At 33.9% G+C, this 17,461-nt stretch overlaps 1 long non-coding RNA gene across 1 annotated transcript in view; it reads right to left on the reverse strand.

The window, feature by feature from the left end:
• The window catches only part of LOC119643667, a 104,553-nt gene extending 89,158 nt beyond the window's left edge, over window positions 1-15,395 (reverse strand). The window contains exon 1 of the long non-coding RNA XR_005248371.1: window positions 15,326-15,395. This is a non-coding gene — a long non-coding RNA (uncharacterized LOC119643667). The remainder of the gene's footprint in view (window positions 1-15,325) is intronic.
• Window positions 15,396-17,461: the final 2,066 nt, after the last annotated feature.

Genomic DNA, 17,461 nt, shown 5'->3' on the forward strand with positions numbered 1-17,461 from the left:
GTCAGCTCGTGATATACTGTGGTGGTGGATTTGCCACTTCAATAGCTAAGCTGGTACCTGTGTACTCATATATGCTCTACTATCGTTATATGTCGTAATTGGTTCAGCAGAATTTGCTTTTGAAATTTCTAGCAAGCCTTTTAAATAGTCTGATTCTACCGTGGTCAAACTTAAAGAGATATATTTTGCTTCGCAAACCGCAATATTTTGCGGCTTATCTAAAAAATTAGCAACAACAACCACATTGCCATTAACTGTTTTTAATTTCACTTCATTCGCGTTACCACTCATATTACGGTCTTCAATATTGTCTGGGATGAAGTTGTTGCCCATCTTAATATGCGAACTATAAATTTCTGCTACGGCGTAAAGTGGAGTGATATGCAGACAAAAAGTCCAATAAACTTCCCAAGCTTATCATCTAATATTTCATTTCTTTTATGATCCGTCATACCTATTCGTTTACAAACTTCGGTTTGTTTCGTTAACAGTGTTTTCAATAATTTCTTTATCGCTTCAGCTTATCTTTATTCTGAATTATACCGCGTCTTTTGATTTTTACTTTCATAAATGTCATATCGACTTAGTAAACGACTGGCGGCTCTCTGTTGGGAGAAGAGTTTTAAAATTCTCAGTTATCCCAAGCATACATTGCCAGAAATCATTTGTTCTTATAGAAACCTGCTCATCGTCAGTCACGTCTTGAAATATTATAAGTATATCTTTGTTATATAACCATATAATTTCTTAGGAAGATTTCGATTCAGTTCGTCGATATTCTCTCCTATAAAATACGGCGTCGATTTCATCCACAGCGTCAGCTCCACAACACTTTGGTACTCTATTTTGATCAGTCATTACTAAAGATATGATCCTGTTGCTCGAGTCTTATGATACTCAAAAGAACTATTCACGGAGCTTCAATATAGAAACATAATGCGAACGAGATTAATTAAATTTTACATCCCTAGAAACCGTAATTCTCCATTTTTCAAAATCGCATGAAAGATAACTACTTGGATCTGAATTAACTATTATTAATTTTTTGCTTCATGACTCGAATTTTATCCTTTGTTGTTGTAGACATAAGCTTTGCAACCAAAATATCGAACATTGCTTAACTTTGATCTTTCTCCACATTAAATTTTAGAAGAAAATTTTATTATTTGCAATAGAAGTGAATAGACAGCGATTTAAAATACACGCAGCAGCTAATTCAGCTTCAAACCACATATTCTTGAGTGACTTTGATTCACTTATCATTGGCTTTGCCTTTCCTGTAATTGTTCTATAGATTCTTTCTACAACACAATTTTTTTGTGGCGAGCAAGCAACAGTAGGTTCAATTTATATGACTTTTTGTCTGTAATATTGTCACTGTCCTTTTGACACGTAACCACAACTTTGATCTATAGTCATTTTTGAAATTAAACAGACTAGTTACTAAGGCTTTATATTCCTCAAAAACTTTCAATACTTCAGCCCTTTATGTGATAACTCATACCAATGTAAAATGACTATAATCCCGTCAAGAAAACTTACAAAATACCTTGACTAGTACAATTGGATCAACAGGTCCATACACATCTCAGTGTGTACGTTCTACTACTTTTTTGGCTTTAACTCAACTGCTGTTGAACGGTCCTTGAGACTGCTTCCTTTCAACACAGATTTGTAGAATTTCAATGAAACCTCTATCAGCCATAGTATTTCATAAGCGCATAACCTTTTATGCGTAAGGCACGAAACGTGTTTGTACAGAAGACGAAAAAAGGAATTTGCCAGCAAATTCATAGACAAAATGCCAAAATTTGATTTTACCAAGTAGAAACGATATTGGCTTTGTGAAAGGTTTCGTTTGGGGAACCATATCCAGACATTTGGTGGCGTATATAGACCGTACTACATTGAACCTGCTAAGCGATATCTTAGAGGCTCCATATGCAGAAAATACGTTCAAAGTATTGCAAGGAGTCTCTTATGAGAAAACTTAAGCGGCCTTTAAGTGAGAAGATTCTTGGAGGTCAAATGCCAATTCTTAGTTTATGTTCAAAACTTAGGACCTGGAGAGCTTGAAGACGAAGTTCTTTGCTTATCATTTCTATAGCAAATACCAGAAATCGTCAAAGCAGTTTTAGTAATAAGCGGGGAATAAGATGTCAACAAATTAGCAGTTCACACTGACAAAGTTCTGAATATAACAAGGAGTACTACAATATTCAACCTGCAAATTTTCCCTTGGTTAACCTACCGCAACAAGCTGAAGCTTTTAAAAAACGTTTCAACCAACTCAGTAGCTCTCGAAATATTAGGCGCGTATATAAACGTAGTCGATTATATGAACGCTTACGAGTCGACAGTCCAGATTATTGCTGATATCACCACCGAATGGTGAGAAGGCATCAAAATGCATTCAAAAATGTAAGTGTCACAAAAATTAACTCAGACATTGGGATGCGCCGTCACCGATATTGGGTTTCAAAATTCTGGCCGCCTCTATGTTCTTGACATAATTTCTTGAATAATTTCGTCTTTGATGCTAGTATCCGTAGTTCTAACGTATCTGGCATTCCGAAAAACTTTTACTCTTCGAGCAAAATTTTCTCGTTCTCGTCACATATATTTGGTGCTATTGATAGTCACTTACAACTTGATTTTGCCTTATGTAGATGTTTTTCAGGGTTTGTTACTATCGCAGATGTCATAAAGTGGACTCAGTTTCAGACTTTTCTGATTTTTGGTCTGGCTGACCAAAACGCTGTTCGCGTCAAAGTTAGACCTTTGGATTCTAAACCTTTTAAAGTACTCAAAACAGAATTTGCGTTTCATCTTGACCAAAACATCATTCAACTATCTAAGCGTATATTGTCCAATCCGATACGTATGGTACCAAAGAAAAGCAGAGATTGGAGAAATCGTGTGAACTACAGACTTTTTGAATAAAGTTACGGGTTCTGATCGACATCCAGTTCCTTTTATAATAAAGCTCGGGATTTAGATTTTTTCTCTTTTTGCTTACGTGATGAAACGCTGGTTGCATCACAAATTGAGGAACAATATTTTCAGCACTCGCGAACCGGTTTTAATCGTTTTTGTAATTGGGGCATCGTTAATAATCCCAATGAGTGTGAATTCCGTCTTTCGAGAACAGCCTTCTTAGAGTTTCATATTTCACAGCATGGTAGTACTCTTTTATAAGAAAATGTCTATACAACAGCGAACTACAAATATGCAAAAACCGTTGTAAACCTTCTTCGATTTATGTCCATGCTCTATCGTAATTTCACTCCGAAAGCGACTGATTGTCCAAGTTCTTTAAACGCTTACATGGAAGATGCTGTCAAAAAGGACAAGATGCAAGTTGCTGAGACTTCTGAATCTGAAGCCGCTTTCAGTGAATGCAAGGAAGCAGCATAACATTTTTGCCTCGTCCGATCGAAGACGCTGAGAAACATCAGTCCTCACATATCTTCAATCGATTAATTACAAAAACCACTTATCAACAAAGATATAATGCAAGCAAATTATGTTTGAATAAGAACAGATGTTATTGAATACCGAGATATTAAAGACCGTAGAAGGTTTGCAAAAAGTCACATAAATTCTTCAAAATTCAAGTGTTTAATAAAGAAGATAACATTTCCATAGACTTAAGCCGGTATTTCTAGAAACTACGCATTAATTGTAACATAAAAGAAAACTTTAGAAAAATTAAAATTATTTATTTCCTATTTATAAATGTAGCATCACTGAAATTAAAATTAAATTTAAATTTTTTGACTTATACACTCAGTCATTTTTTCATTCATTTGTTTTGTGTACAAATAACTTCTGCTAACATTAAAAACAGGCGTTAAATAATCTTGGCATTATTAAAAGCTTCAATTTACTACATATGTACAGTAGCGTGATTTGCTATTTTTTATGTTGACTAAAATTATCATTTTAAATACATATATACGTTTGAAGATCTAACATTGAACAGGAGTTAAATAATATAGAAATGTATATGATATATATATGCCAGCTTCAACCAAGAAGTAAGTTGACACTGTAGCAGTGTAGTTGGCAAGTTCGTGCTCAGGTTATTTTGGGTTAAATAACATTTTGGGTAGTGGAAATGATGAAAATTTAATAATAATGAAATAATAATTTTTTTTTAAAGAGAAATAACAGGATTAATATGTATGGTAGAAATTAGTGAGAATAACTATAACAAAAATGTTTCGCCAATAGAAAGATATATAAAAAAACAATAGTAATTTTCCATAAAGAAAACATATTTCTTTATCAAAAAGTTTTCACGTCAAAATATCAAAATTTAAGAAATTTAAGATTCTATTCTTGCGCCTACATATAAATGCTTAAGTAAAGGCGCGCAACACCACATACGGGTATTTATACAAAAGCGCAGCTCACATCTATTCAATACGCATGCTTTCGCACACAGAAGTTCCTAGTACCTAGTCTTACACATGCATAGTGCAGAAGCTTCAGTAAATATACTTTATTGTTCGTTTGAGATCTTTTATTCTTTCTTAGTCTTCTTCATAGCGTTTGTTTATAGTGCATATCACGAAGTACAAAAACATTATATGTATAAGATGTAACATTTCGCCAACAACATTTGCTCTACAAAATTATGTGAAGATAGCCCACGTCCCACCTATAAAATCAAAACAAACGTAACGACATGTCACGTTCGTAACGAATATCATTTAAACAAAAATAAATTTAAAAAAATAACACAAGAAATATCGAGCACGTGATGCTCCAAAAATTATCGTTGGGATTTATTATTATAAAAAGGCTTTTAAATAACTATAATCATTTTGTTTGTACGTGGTCTAGTTTTCGAAATGCTAATGAGGTATAACTATTTCCAGGCAAAAGGTATTATTATGACCCCATACTAGAATTGGGTATGTGCAAAGCGCCGGTAGCGTTAAACTTGTACTTCAATCACAATGCCTATATCAACTGTGCCGCTGCCGTGGTTTCTTTCGCTTGAAACTGATGTTTCGTATGCATTGCTATTCTATTTAATTGAAATTCTGTTCAATGTGCAGCTTTCAGCATATATATGTGATCATTTGAATATTCCAACGGAAATGCAGCATAGCCAGCAAGGTTATTTTTTCAATTTTATCGAGTTCGAAATTTTCAGATTAGGTTTTTTGCAGTAGTTCGATCGCAGAAAAGCAGATTTGATAATAGAGCAAAGGCATACATACCATTACAACTTTGTCATAGTACAGGTGCAGTGCGTGATACAAGCGAAGTTTTATTTCAAAAATATAGAAAACATGAATCAGAAATAAAAATAAACTATATAATCAAAATATATAGAAAATATATACAAATAAAAAATGTCAAAGAAACAAATTCATAGAAAACGCTTGGTATGGGGCACTGAAGGGTGCAAAGGAGGTGAAATAATTCTTTTGTACAGCTTCCCAAAATCACTCTAGTGAAGAAGCAAATGGTGTGAATATTTGGGGATTGCAAGTCGAATTATTTAAGCGTATGTGGAAAATTTTCAGGCTTCATTTCGACAACCGCCTAATCGGGAAGCTCAAGTTATATCGAAATGCTATTCCAATACTGAAGTTAGATATACAATATATTTGCACATTTATAATTTTATTATATTGTTACCAAATTCTTTTCCGAACACGGTTCGTATCGGTAGATCGCGGGTTTCTTTTTAAAAGAAATACATTTGCACGTTTTTATTTCAAAATTCTTTTATTTACAATCAATTTCTTTAGGAATAGGATTATTTAAAACCCATTTCGGCAATACTCTCGACTTCTCGACTCTAATTATCTTTTTGGACTGGCTCTTCCGTAAATATTCTATTTATATATAATTTTACCAGAATATTACTATTTCCTAGGTTCATGGCTTTATTTTTAATCCGTTAATCCGCTTTTCCACTGATCTTTTTTGTCTACCGGCAGCTGCATGATGAATGTGCACTTGGTTGTTCCCCATCTTTCCTGGGAAAATCAATTAATTGGAATAAATTGGATTTGGGATTTCCGTAACAATATTGTATATGTGTAGATTTTGTTACATTAATACAGAAAGAAAGAGTGAAAAATTTGTTGTCTATGATTTAATAGGTTCCTAGGAAAACATATCGATGATGTGAAACCTCTAACGTGGTACATGGCACGCAAATGCAGGATGCAAGGTGAATTCATTAAATAGTTTTACTACATTATTTATTAAACCTGAAGGCAAGCTTGGTAGAGAAGCGACTTGGTTACGATTCAAAGTGAAAAGATATTATTTGTATGCTAAAGCATTTCGCCAAACATAACATAGAGCACAGAAAATTAGTTAAAGTCACTCTCCCTTATAAGTCAAGAGCGGCAAACATGCATTCCGAGGAAGTAGGAGCTTTAGGTATAAATTTAAGTAGTAAGACAGGTGGACTGGATAGAATAGGGTGGAATATAGACGAGGAGACTGAGACCGCTATTACAATGCCAGTGGAAGGAACTTGCAGAGAAAAAAGTTCCAATAACTTAACATACCCAGAGTTTCAGTTGCTCAGTGAAAGCCAATCCATTTATGAAGGTCAACGAAACGGGGTACCATGGTCTCATAGGATCACTTATGCTCTTAGCAATGAGCACTCTCTAAGATATTTTGCACTCAGTGTATAAACTAACGCAGAGAAACAAGGACCCATATATGAACACTTATCAGCAGTGAAAAACATTCTAAGATATCTGAGCTCAACCCGAAATATACCAGTGATGTACAACAGGTCAGCAGACAAGTTGTAGATTACGTAGTTGCTGGCTAGGGCGATGACGCTGTATTGTGAAATAGTTTGCTGATAGTTTTACAGAGAAACTACTAAGAGCAAATAATAACAAACTTTTGAGTTTATAAGCGACTGCTTCCTTACTAAAATGTAATATTTACCGGTATGCTTACATATATCTTATAAATGCTTGTAATGTTACATATACTTATATGTATACTCATATACCTATTTGAACTTTTTTGTATACCCATTCATTCTTTGCTATATAAACTAATATATATATATATATTAAAAAATGCTCTATTATAACGTGTATTGCTGATTTCACATGCCAGGATTATTAATAAAAGAGATCTATCTCAAAATTTGTTCATTTGTTCATAAACCCGGCTTGTATGCAGGTATACATACACGCAAAGAACGGTTTGTGTATTAAGAACCGCTTTGTGCTGCCGAATTCATGGAAATTTCCCTAAATTTCGTTGAGAACAGCAAAATGCGGAAGGTAATGGAGTACTTATTTGAAGATAATAACAGACAACAATCCGTAGAATATGGGATAGGCCAATGTATTCGCCCTTAGTGTCAGCTGACTTCGACAAGGATCTCGATAGAACTCCGTATTATATTCGACAATCATCTTAAAACGTGTCCGCCAATAGAGCGTGAAGGTTAAGTCCGGTTATGTAGGTGTAGATTGAGCTAAATATATGAGCTAATATTGGTGGAATTAGTTTCTTTGAATCAAGTAGTTACAACAAAGTAAGGTCTACAAATGAATGCGAAGCGGCCAGTAACATAAATTACTGTCATTATTATTATTATTATTATTATTATTATTGCGTAGTAATGAGACGTAACTTTTAAGATGGAAAATCAAAAGAAGCATATAAGACATATTTTACTTTTTTTACTCCATAAGGTGAAAGATCTGCAGAAACACATAGAGAAATATGTGCTCTGCATGGCATTAATGCTGCAGCAGACTGCTCTCGCCAAAATTCTGCAAATTTTCCTGTGAAAGTTTTACCGCGTTCTGTTAGGCCAAATACCATTCATTACGATCAACTAAAGGTTACGATTGAAGCAGGTGGATACATGACGGTTCGCGAGTTTGGAAAAAAATTTAATTCAACCAAAACAACTACTAAGTAATCGTATAAAGAGAGTGAGTTTTTAAGATATTTGCATTCCACATGATTTAAAAGGAATTCATCTGACACAACTCAATAATATCTGCGATAAGCTGATAAACGAAACCAAAGCGGTCCATTTCTGACGAGATTTACTGGTGATGGGGAACGGATCCTATACAAAAACGAGCAACGCGTCAGATCAAGGTCAAAACACGGTGAGCAGTCTTAAGCAACATCAACACCGGATATTCACGAAAGGAAGACTTTGCTGTCATAGTGGTGTAACAAAACAATTAATTATGAAGTATACTGCGAACAACTAATCAAATTAAATAAAGATTCGCAGCAGAAACGTATAGGAGTGGTCAACCAAAAAAATATTGTTTTTCATCATGACAATGCAAGATATCATCTTCTTTCCCCACATCCACCATAAAGTCCTGACATTGCACCATCAGATTACCATATTTCTCGTTTTCCGCAAAATTCTTTATTGGGTAAAAGTTTCAATTCAGACAGAGTAAATTTATATATAGAAAATTTTTTTGCTGCAAAAGGTCAGAAATTTTAAGAGCAGGGATAATGAAAATTCCTGACAAGTGGCACTTACTGTTGAACAAAATGGCAATGTATTACTTGATAAACGTTATTCCAAAAGCAAAAGTTATTTTATTTCGCAGTAAACACTCGCTAGAAATTTTCCGGGTACCTAATATTATTACATATTAATAGAAAGGTTGTTTATAACTATACATAATGAAGATCATAAGAGTACAAATTGTTTAAATTTTGCGGTTGATTTGTTTATCCAGAGCCATCTATGAATCGTTTTACAATCCTACAAGTGTGTGGTATTATGGCCCATTATACTTGTTTGTACATTTATGGATTTACTTCCATGTCTTCTGATCCCTTTAAAGTTCTTGATATAATACCTGCAGACTATATTACTCTTGGTGTTATTTTTGCTCTTTCAACATTCCGTTATTTCAGTCAAATTGGTTTTATTCCAGTACATTGTAGAGATTCCGTTTTCTATTACATTTTGCGAGCTATATGTGTCTGTTTCCAGGTTGTATGTTTCGAGAAGAACCAAATACTTTATATTTCATATAAGATCATGTAAATTTAGCACTCATATCTACATTGATCATTTGCCATCATAGGCAATTGGAAATTCTTCTGTTTCCGGGAACAAGTTACCATTAATTAACCACTGGTTGGAAGCTTTATTGTCAATTTAGTTTTCATTTCCACGTAATGCCTTAGCGATCCATTCATGAAATTTTTCTTTACTATTATGTTTTTTTACTCAGCATTAATTGTGAGTTTGATTCGACTTGGCGTACGACTTTGTGTATACTTGAATGGTTAGCTTCTCCGTAAACGTATTCCCTGAGTGAAGTTAGCTGTGGGCATATAAAATATCTAATATCTAATATTCCTCTTCCACCCATTTTTGGTATAGTAATTTTTCAATTAGTTACAGCAAGGGAACAGTCTAATATTAAGATAGCGCAAATATTGATTCTTGGCTGGTTGATTGTGTCATGTTGTTGACACTTAATGAAGTCTTAATCGCCTTTTTGAGCGTTTCACTATATTCCTTTCTTATTTCATGGTTTATTCGCTTTGCTTGTTCTGTGTCAATATGGTTAATTATCAAGGATTGCATCCAATACCTCTCTTTTAGGGTAAAACATTTGTTTAATCCAAATTCTATTAATATATCATTACAGAACGTTTCTGTAATAGAAACAAAATGTTTAAGGTATATTTCTGTAGAAGCATCAATTTTTAAGCCATTTACATATAGAAGAATTTGATATGATGTTCACAGTTATTTCGAGTCAACTTGAACCCATAGTTTATGGAATTTACTAAACGTGAGGGCGGGTTAATACTCAGTAGAAAGAAAATGAAACATATCGAAGAGTGAAAACGTGTCTGCATATAGAGTGTATGAAAAAAATTAAAATGTTTTACAAAAAACCTGGAACTATTTCAGAAAATGTTTAAAAATTTGTCTAGTTAAATATGTGGGTTGAGTTAAATTTCTCCATATAAGTTTCAAGAGGATTAATAGTTTTGGATCAATAAAATAAATTTTCAAGGGCATTTGATAATTATAGGGATACATTAGTCATGGACCGCGATATGTTGTGATTTTGCCCAGGTGTTCTTGTGTGTATATTTTATGGAATTAACCGACGCTAGATACAAAAGAGAAATTAAAGTTAAAACGAGAGAAACGACTTTGGTTCTCACAACATATATTTTGCATACAATTTTTTTGTACGCGTAGTTACAGAATGCGGAATCTACTATTAATTTTCCTTTTGATCTTTTAGAACCTCTTTAACATATCTTTTGTTCTGGTTCTAATATTTTGATTTCTTTGCAATGCAGTTATATTTTTTGTGCTATGCATCCACTTATAATTTTATAAAATGTTAATAAACATGTTGTTGGTCTATATTTGGTAGAATCTCTGGCCGCAATCAGGCCTTTAGGAAAGAGGTCTTCCAATATAATATTTATTATTTCTACTCTTCTCACGTGTGTGCTTCAAACTTTCCCACGATGCGGCAATTCCCTTGTACAACATTTGATACAATCACCACGAATAAATTAAAAGGAACGTCTGTCTTTAAGTGAAGTATCTTTTCCAAGAGTTTCACTTACAGAAAATCTACATTTAGTAACTTTATTGGAATGTAATAACACCAGACAGCAGATGAAACTCGTAAACCAGGAACAAATTAAAAAATCCGGAAAAATGTTTTGTTATGTATTCAGCAGCTAAGAGCAAAACTCAACAAGCGCTAGTAAATAGCACAAAATTTAGTTAATGAATTTAATATCGTGCAATGATTAAATTAACTATATTTTGTTCACTTACTATTCAAAATAAATTAAATTTAAAAATTATCCAAAGAGAACAATTAATTATCAGCACATAGTTATATGTTTATTAAATAATAAAGGCGAGAAGATAGTAAAAGATATGTTTTCTTCTTCCTTCTATTTACATTTCTTATAATTCTGTACCTAACCTAGTTGCCAATGCTGATAGTTTTTGTTTTATATCATCTAAGAAATACGTTATGCGCTATATTGATGGCCTCAATTCTTGTATGAGATTTAGATTTTTGCATTAACATTGTTATGAAATTCGCTTCCTAAGATGCAGTCCGTATCACTGGACCGTGGATATTTTGTTCAAGAGAAATACACTTCAAAGTTCTCTTATTTACAATTATTTTCCTTCGGCATTCCCGTGCAAAATGGCCAGGTTTTTGGCAGACATAACACTTGCGTGTTTTTGAGGCCGGCACTTGCTTATTTTCGCGCAGGGCTTGTCGAAGCGCTGCGCACACCACATTCGAGATATTGTTTTCGCTGGTAACTTCCGTGCATCTCGCCTTCATGCTTGACGTCCACAGCACACTAGCTGCTTCTTGTGTAAGCGCGAAGCCAACCGTTTCCGTAAACGTCGTTTTAGGTGACGTCCATACAGCCTTTTTAAGCTCCGCGTCGCGCAGTCCTTTCATAAAGGCGTCGATTTTTAATCTTTCCAGCGCGCCGTTGGACACACTGATGTACGCGAGATTGGCCAGGCGCGCTAATTTCGGTAGCGTAATGTTGGATCCTTTCGTTCAGCTTCTGGCAGCGCGAAGACAACTCTAGGTGGCTTACCTCCTTCACATGTTTGTTACCATATTTCCTTTCCAAATCATCTATAATTGCAGCAAATTCCGTTCTTTTTCCTTCCGGGATTATGTGGATAATTTCCACTGCTGCTCCTCTCAAGGAAGTTATTAATGCGACTGCTTTATCGTCGTCATTGCACATATTTTTTGTTGCAACAACACCAAATTACGGCTTGAATGCGTTAAAGTTAGTGGTGTCATCAAATAGTGGTGTTTTTACATTGATAGAGCTGGTGGTTAGTTTGTAGCTTAGCCACTTTTTTTTTAAGGCGTTTATTTCACTTTTCAAGGCGTCTGCATCTTCTCCCTGTGCATTTATTCTGGCACACAATTTTCTCGTAAATTTTTGATTCTAACGTTTGTTGTTGCACTTGTTGTTGCATTTGTTGCGTTTGTTGTTACATTTGTTGTTGCATTTGCTGCATAAAGTGCATAAAGTTTGATATGCTTGGGCTATCTTCGCCTTTTTCTTCGCTGTGTTTTTCCCCTGCTGTAGCTGAATTTTCTGTCCTTCCCAAGTTGTCGGCTTGCTCCCTTCCCTCGATATTATATTCGAATTCAATTATGGACGGGTTCTGTCCGCCTTTTTCTGGCTGTTCCACCAGTCTTTGTTTTAATTCAGCTTTGCTACCGATTGTACGAAGGTTTCCCAGCTCCTGTTTGGGCTGATCCGCTTTGACTTCTTCTAATTTCACCATATCTCTTGGTTTCCACGATCTCACTTCTGTTATAAAATTCGCTTTTCTTAGATACAGTTCGTATCACTGGATCGCGGATATTTGGATCAAAGAAATACGCTTAGAAATTCTTTTATTTACATTCTTAAATGTAGGATTATTCACAATTTATTTTTGGCAATACTTTCAATTGCTCAACTTAAATATTCTTTTTCTACTCATTCTGCGTTTCACAAATATTCTATTTATATACATTTTTACCATCATATTACTAGTACCTAATTTTATAGCTTTTAACTCGTTGACCTGCTTTCCCGGAACTCGGCCGGCAGCTGTATGACGCGCTGCGAATGTGCATTTGATTTTTCTCTCTCTAGGGGTTTTATTACTTAACTGGGATGAACAGAATTTAGCATTTCCGTAACAATATTTTAACTTTTTTAAAATTAGTTTGTTATAGTGCTTGTTTCAATTCTTATTATGTAGTCAGCCATTTGGCCGTCTTGACGTAGGGTTTTAATTTTTGTGGTTCATTCGTTTTTTTTTTCATGATCTTAACTCTGTTCGTATTAAATCATTTTCTGTATAAAACTGGTAGATTTCATTCTTACCGTTTTGATGCCAGTCGCTCCAGTGCTGTAGGTTAGGCAAGAAAGCTCTTCTATATTTTGAATTTCACTTATTTTATCTGGTGGTATGCTTTCAATCAAAACTTTGATGATGTCTTGGAGTTTACGGCGTGATATCTGCCGGTTTAATGGTGTGTTTAGGTGTTTTCAGCCTAAGTGTTGAATTCAACCTGCTGTAGGTTGATATTGTCAACCTTAACGTTTCACTTACCTTTTGATATAATTCAATTTTTTTTGTGGGCGCTGTATAATTTGTAAAATGTCTAAATTTAGTCCTAGTTATGTCAACGAGTGCATTTACGTTCTTATGATCGGTTGTTTCTTCTATTTTTGTATTTTTATTATGTATTTTACCATTTTGAACGAGTTGTTACTCAACAAATAGCTTTCGCTATCAAATCCTAAATTTTCCATTTAAGCAGGACTTCCTAAGAGGGCGATCAACCGATGCGAACCTCTTAGAGTTTACTTGCCATGTTCGCAAGTCTTTCTATAGTGGCTCTCCTATAGATGTCATGCAAACTGATTTTATTAAAGCGTTTGCCTTAGTTAGCCATAAATTATTGGTCTTTAAACTCCAGAACGCTGGCTTTTCTTTGTTCTTATTGAAATAGATAAGCTCGTATCTCCATAACATATCGTTTAAAGGTGTGTTTAACTCTATAACCTCTGATCAATTATCCTTAATCCCTCAAGGTAGTCATTTAGGACCCTTTCTGTTTATGTTGTACATCAATTATCACCCTTCGGTGAATAAATCCAGCCTTATCTTAATGTATGCTGACGATATTACACTATTTTCCCCTCTTTCCTTGGAATCGTACTCGTATCTTTTTCAATCTGACTTGGTTACGTGCTGCTCTCTAAATTGAATGAAACTAAATTTTAAAAAATGTGAGAAACTTTCATTCTTAAGGTGGGCTCTATTCACTTCTGATTATCTCATTTATTTATTTATTGGAAAACGTAGATTCGTTTCAACTTGATTTTTGGCTGGTTGCGAGTAGGCATTTGGGTTGAGACCCTCTTGTCTCTTTACCTCGTTACGAAACTTGAAAAACGTAGATGTGTCCTCGGTGCTTCCTTCTCATTTAAGTTAATAATTTGATTCGCCGACGTTATTTAGCGAGCTAAACTTGAATGGCTCAAACCATTTCTCTAGGAACTTTACTTTCTTACAGCTTAGTCAATGTAGATATAATAACGAGCTTTTCAATCTTTGTGGAGTCTTTTACAAAAATCTACATCATATCTATAGTTTAATCCCAATATCGGATTCATGACAAACTATCAAAGCAACTCTACTATGTCGTATTTAGATTAGCTTCTAATCTCCATGTCTTTATAGGATTCGAAAATTCAACTTTGACTCTTATCGGTTGCCAGGCTTTTGCAGATTTGCAATGGCTTGGGGGTTCACGGGATTACGGGTCTGATTCTGTGCTAGTGTTTTTTCCTGTATCTATTTATACATGAATTTTGTTATTTTCGTTTTCGGATTTTTACTTTATTTTTGTTTAATTATTTTTTGATCGTCATTAATAACACTTACCACACGATGCCTTTCTAAGAGCCAATTAAATTCGGCTGTTAATTTATTAGCTGAATTTCAGGAGTAAATAAAAAATAAAAATAATCTAGGCAAGAAAACTCTTTTCGCGTATTTCTTGCTTAAATCATCCAATTTGTGTTGTAGGAATGTAATTTCTTCTAAAGGTTGCTCGATATTGAGCCTACAGTCTTGGTTCCGATAATGAGGATTTGTTGGGCAGTCTTCTAGAAAATTTTTATTTAGTTTTTTGCCCACACGCTATTTGTACCATTTCGGGAGCTATTGCGAAACTCTGTATTTTCATTCATTGTTATTATTCATTTTATTTATTCGATTGACAGTCTTGTTGTTATGGACTCAAAGCCACATTATAAAGATGTGTGCTTTCGTTCCTCCGTCTCCTATCTTTCTAAGTCAATCCACTGATTTTCACTTGAACTTTGTTCGAGGATAACATTAGGTGGGATAGTCATCTTCTGGTGAACGGCTGCTAGGGGCAAATGCTCTGTCATATTTACAGTTTCGGCCTTATCAGGTAAGGGGGCAATCATTAGATTTCTTTGTTCAACTATTTTTCTATATATTCTTGATAAATTTATGCATAGAATTTTGATGTTTGGAGAGGTTGTTGGGAATGGTTTTATTTAAGAAACTCTTTTTTTTTCAAATTTCATGTGGGAAATTGTATTTGTCAAAGCAACAGTAAACGTATTCTTGTACTGATTATATATCGCGTTAACTATCGAGACGCTTTAAATTCTCTTACGTTACCCGGAAATAGGTAAGTAAATTATTTTATATATTTATTACCAACGTAAACTAAAATATACACACCGTTACGTCTAGATTTCTGCAAAAGTTTCGCAAGTCAAAAGATGCTTTTGAATAGGAAACATTGATCCGAGCGATGGCGTAAAAAGAATTTATATGCTTCCGGTGACCCATTTAGATATTACTTTGGAGCTGTTGGATCTGAAGGCTACCAATGGCTGGCGTATAGCGATTTTTACTCAAACGTTGCTCAGAGCATCTTTTCGGTATCAGAAATACTATAAAGAATGGAAGAAAAATTTGCACGAAATGATGATAAGTTAATCTATATCTATATATTTCTGCGCATGTATATATTAATATTTTGTTCATAAAGTTTACGATCACATGCAAATTGTGGCAGTAATCTTTTGATTTTCTGGATCAAGGCAAATTATTTTAACGACGATGTCGAAGTTTCACTAGTGTCCTGGCAATTAAGGCGAATTAGTGATGTAATAAAAATAGATAGGTATTTCCTCTGCTTCCAAACTGAATTGTACTGGAAAAAAAATATAAGAAATAAGTCCACTGTAAACGTGTTGTGATGTTTAAAAGTTTGGCCTCTATTTATATAATACAAAATTAGGATTGATTTACCATTCAATTTAAAATATTACACATTCTTTATAGGTAAATTTATTTGTTAGTGTATAAATATATATGTTATTTTTAGTTTATTCATATTTCCTATTGCACAGTTTGGTTATGTTCTTCCGATAGGTCTGTTGTTTGTCTTTGCATGTTTATGTGTATACGTATGGGTACCGTTTGCCTGTTGTGCTATTATTATTCTTTATTTGTTTACATATTGGAATAGATTGTGGATATCGATCTCACGCCTTGATACATAAAACATGTATAGTTTATAAGATGATCATTTTAGTATATAAGCATCATTTTTTGATTTAATAAAATAGACGATATTATCTCGTGGAATCGAAGTTCTTTAATTCTTTGCGCGGAGTTCTGCTTAAAGTTCATTGGCCTGCGTTGCTCGCCAACTAGAGGAGTAAACACATATTATATAATATAAAAATAAAAAGATATAAATTAGAATTCAAAGTTTAAGTTGACACTTCAAAGTTTACCAAAAAATGTTGATTGCTAGGGAATATCCGAACATCTTTCTTGTGGTGAGGACGTTATCAACTTTTAATCAAAATTGCCTGCATATTATTACTTACGATTCATTGGAATTTTATGTATCTCCATGCTACGTAATATACGCAATCGGAAAGCAATGCAACTGTCCGGAAAAATGCAGTTATCGACTTTAAATTTGGCACAAACATTAAAAGCTTTTGCAAGCAAATTAATATTGGAAATAGGCCGGTTCTGGTTTTGGTCTTTTCTCACAGATTACAGCATATATTTCAAATTTGGAATAGAATCATGTCCGTCTTTTCGTGTATCTATCTTCCTAACTATGTAGTATCTGCAAAAATAAAATTACCCAAACCGGCCATGAAAAAAACAGCTGCGCTTACTCAATATTATCGAATAGAAAATTTAGCTTTTGTCCTCTTGTTAATTTTTTTTAGAATCACGATGATGGGTATGAAAGATTAGGTCACGGCCGATTATAATTTTTTTCTTGGTTTTTATTTACGCTTGTATGATTTTGTTATTTATTGTAGTGTTGTAAACAAACAAACGTCAAATTTGCCTATCATTTTCTCATTATTTCTTTGAAATAAATTTCGAATGACAATGACCATACGTAACTCTCCACGAAATAGCTTTGAAGGTATGTCTTTCAATTGAGAGTGGATTAATGCAAAGATTACTGTTTTTATTTTGTACCCTTATTATATTTCATCGCCAAATCGTTGTGGCATTTAGTTTATAGCGATATGTACCAGAAGATTTTGTATGTTTCACCTTGTTCATGTACGTATATATTCAACTCCGTCTAACTTTAAAAAAAGTTTTCCCGAATGAGCAGAATCACACAATCTTTTCACATTTGTTCACAATCTTTTATTATTATTATTGTTCCTTTTGTCGTTGTGATTTTTGTTAGGAATATAATCTATTATTTTTATTGCTGCTTTTTCTTTTGCTCTACTTTTATTACTTCGTATAAGTCACACTCAGCATTAATTGGAAACTGCTAATTAGACTTCGTTTTGAGTTAGGTTTTATAAACCAGTTGCA

The sequence above is a fragment of the Glossina fuscipes genome, unplaced genomic scaffold, assembly GCF_014805625.2.
Source record: "Glossina fuscipes isolate IAEA_lab_2018 unplaced genomic scaffold, Yale_Gfus_2 61514, whole genome shotgun sequence".
NCBI classification, from domain to species: domain Eukaryota; kingdom Metazoa; phylum Arthropoda; class Insecta; order Diptera; family Glossinidae; genus Glossina; species Glossina fuscipes.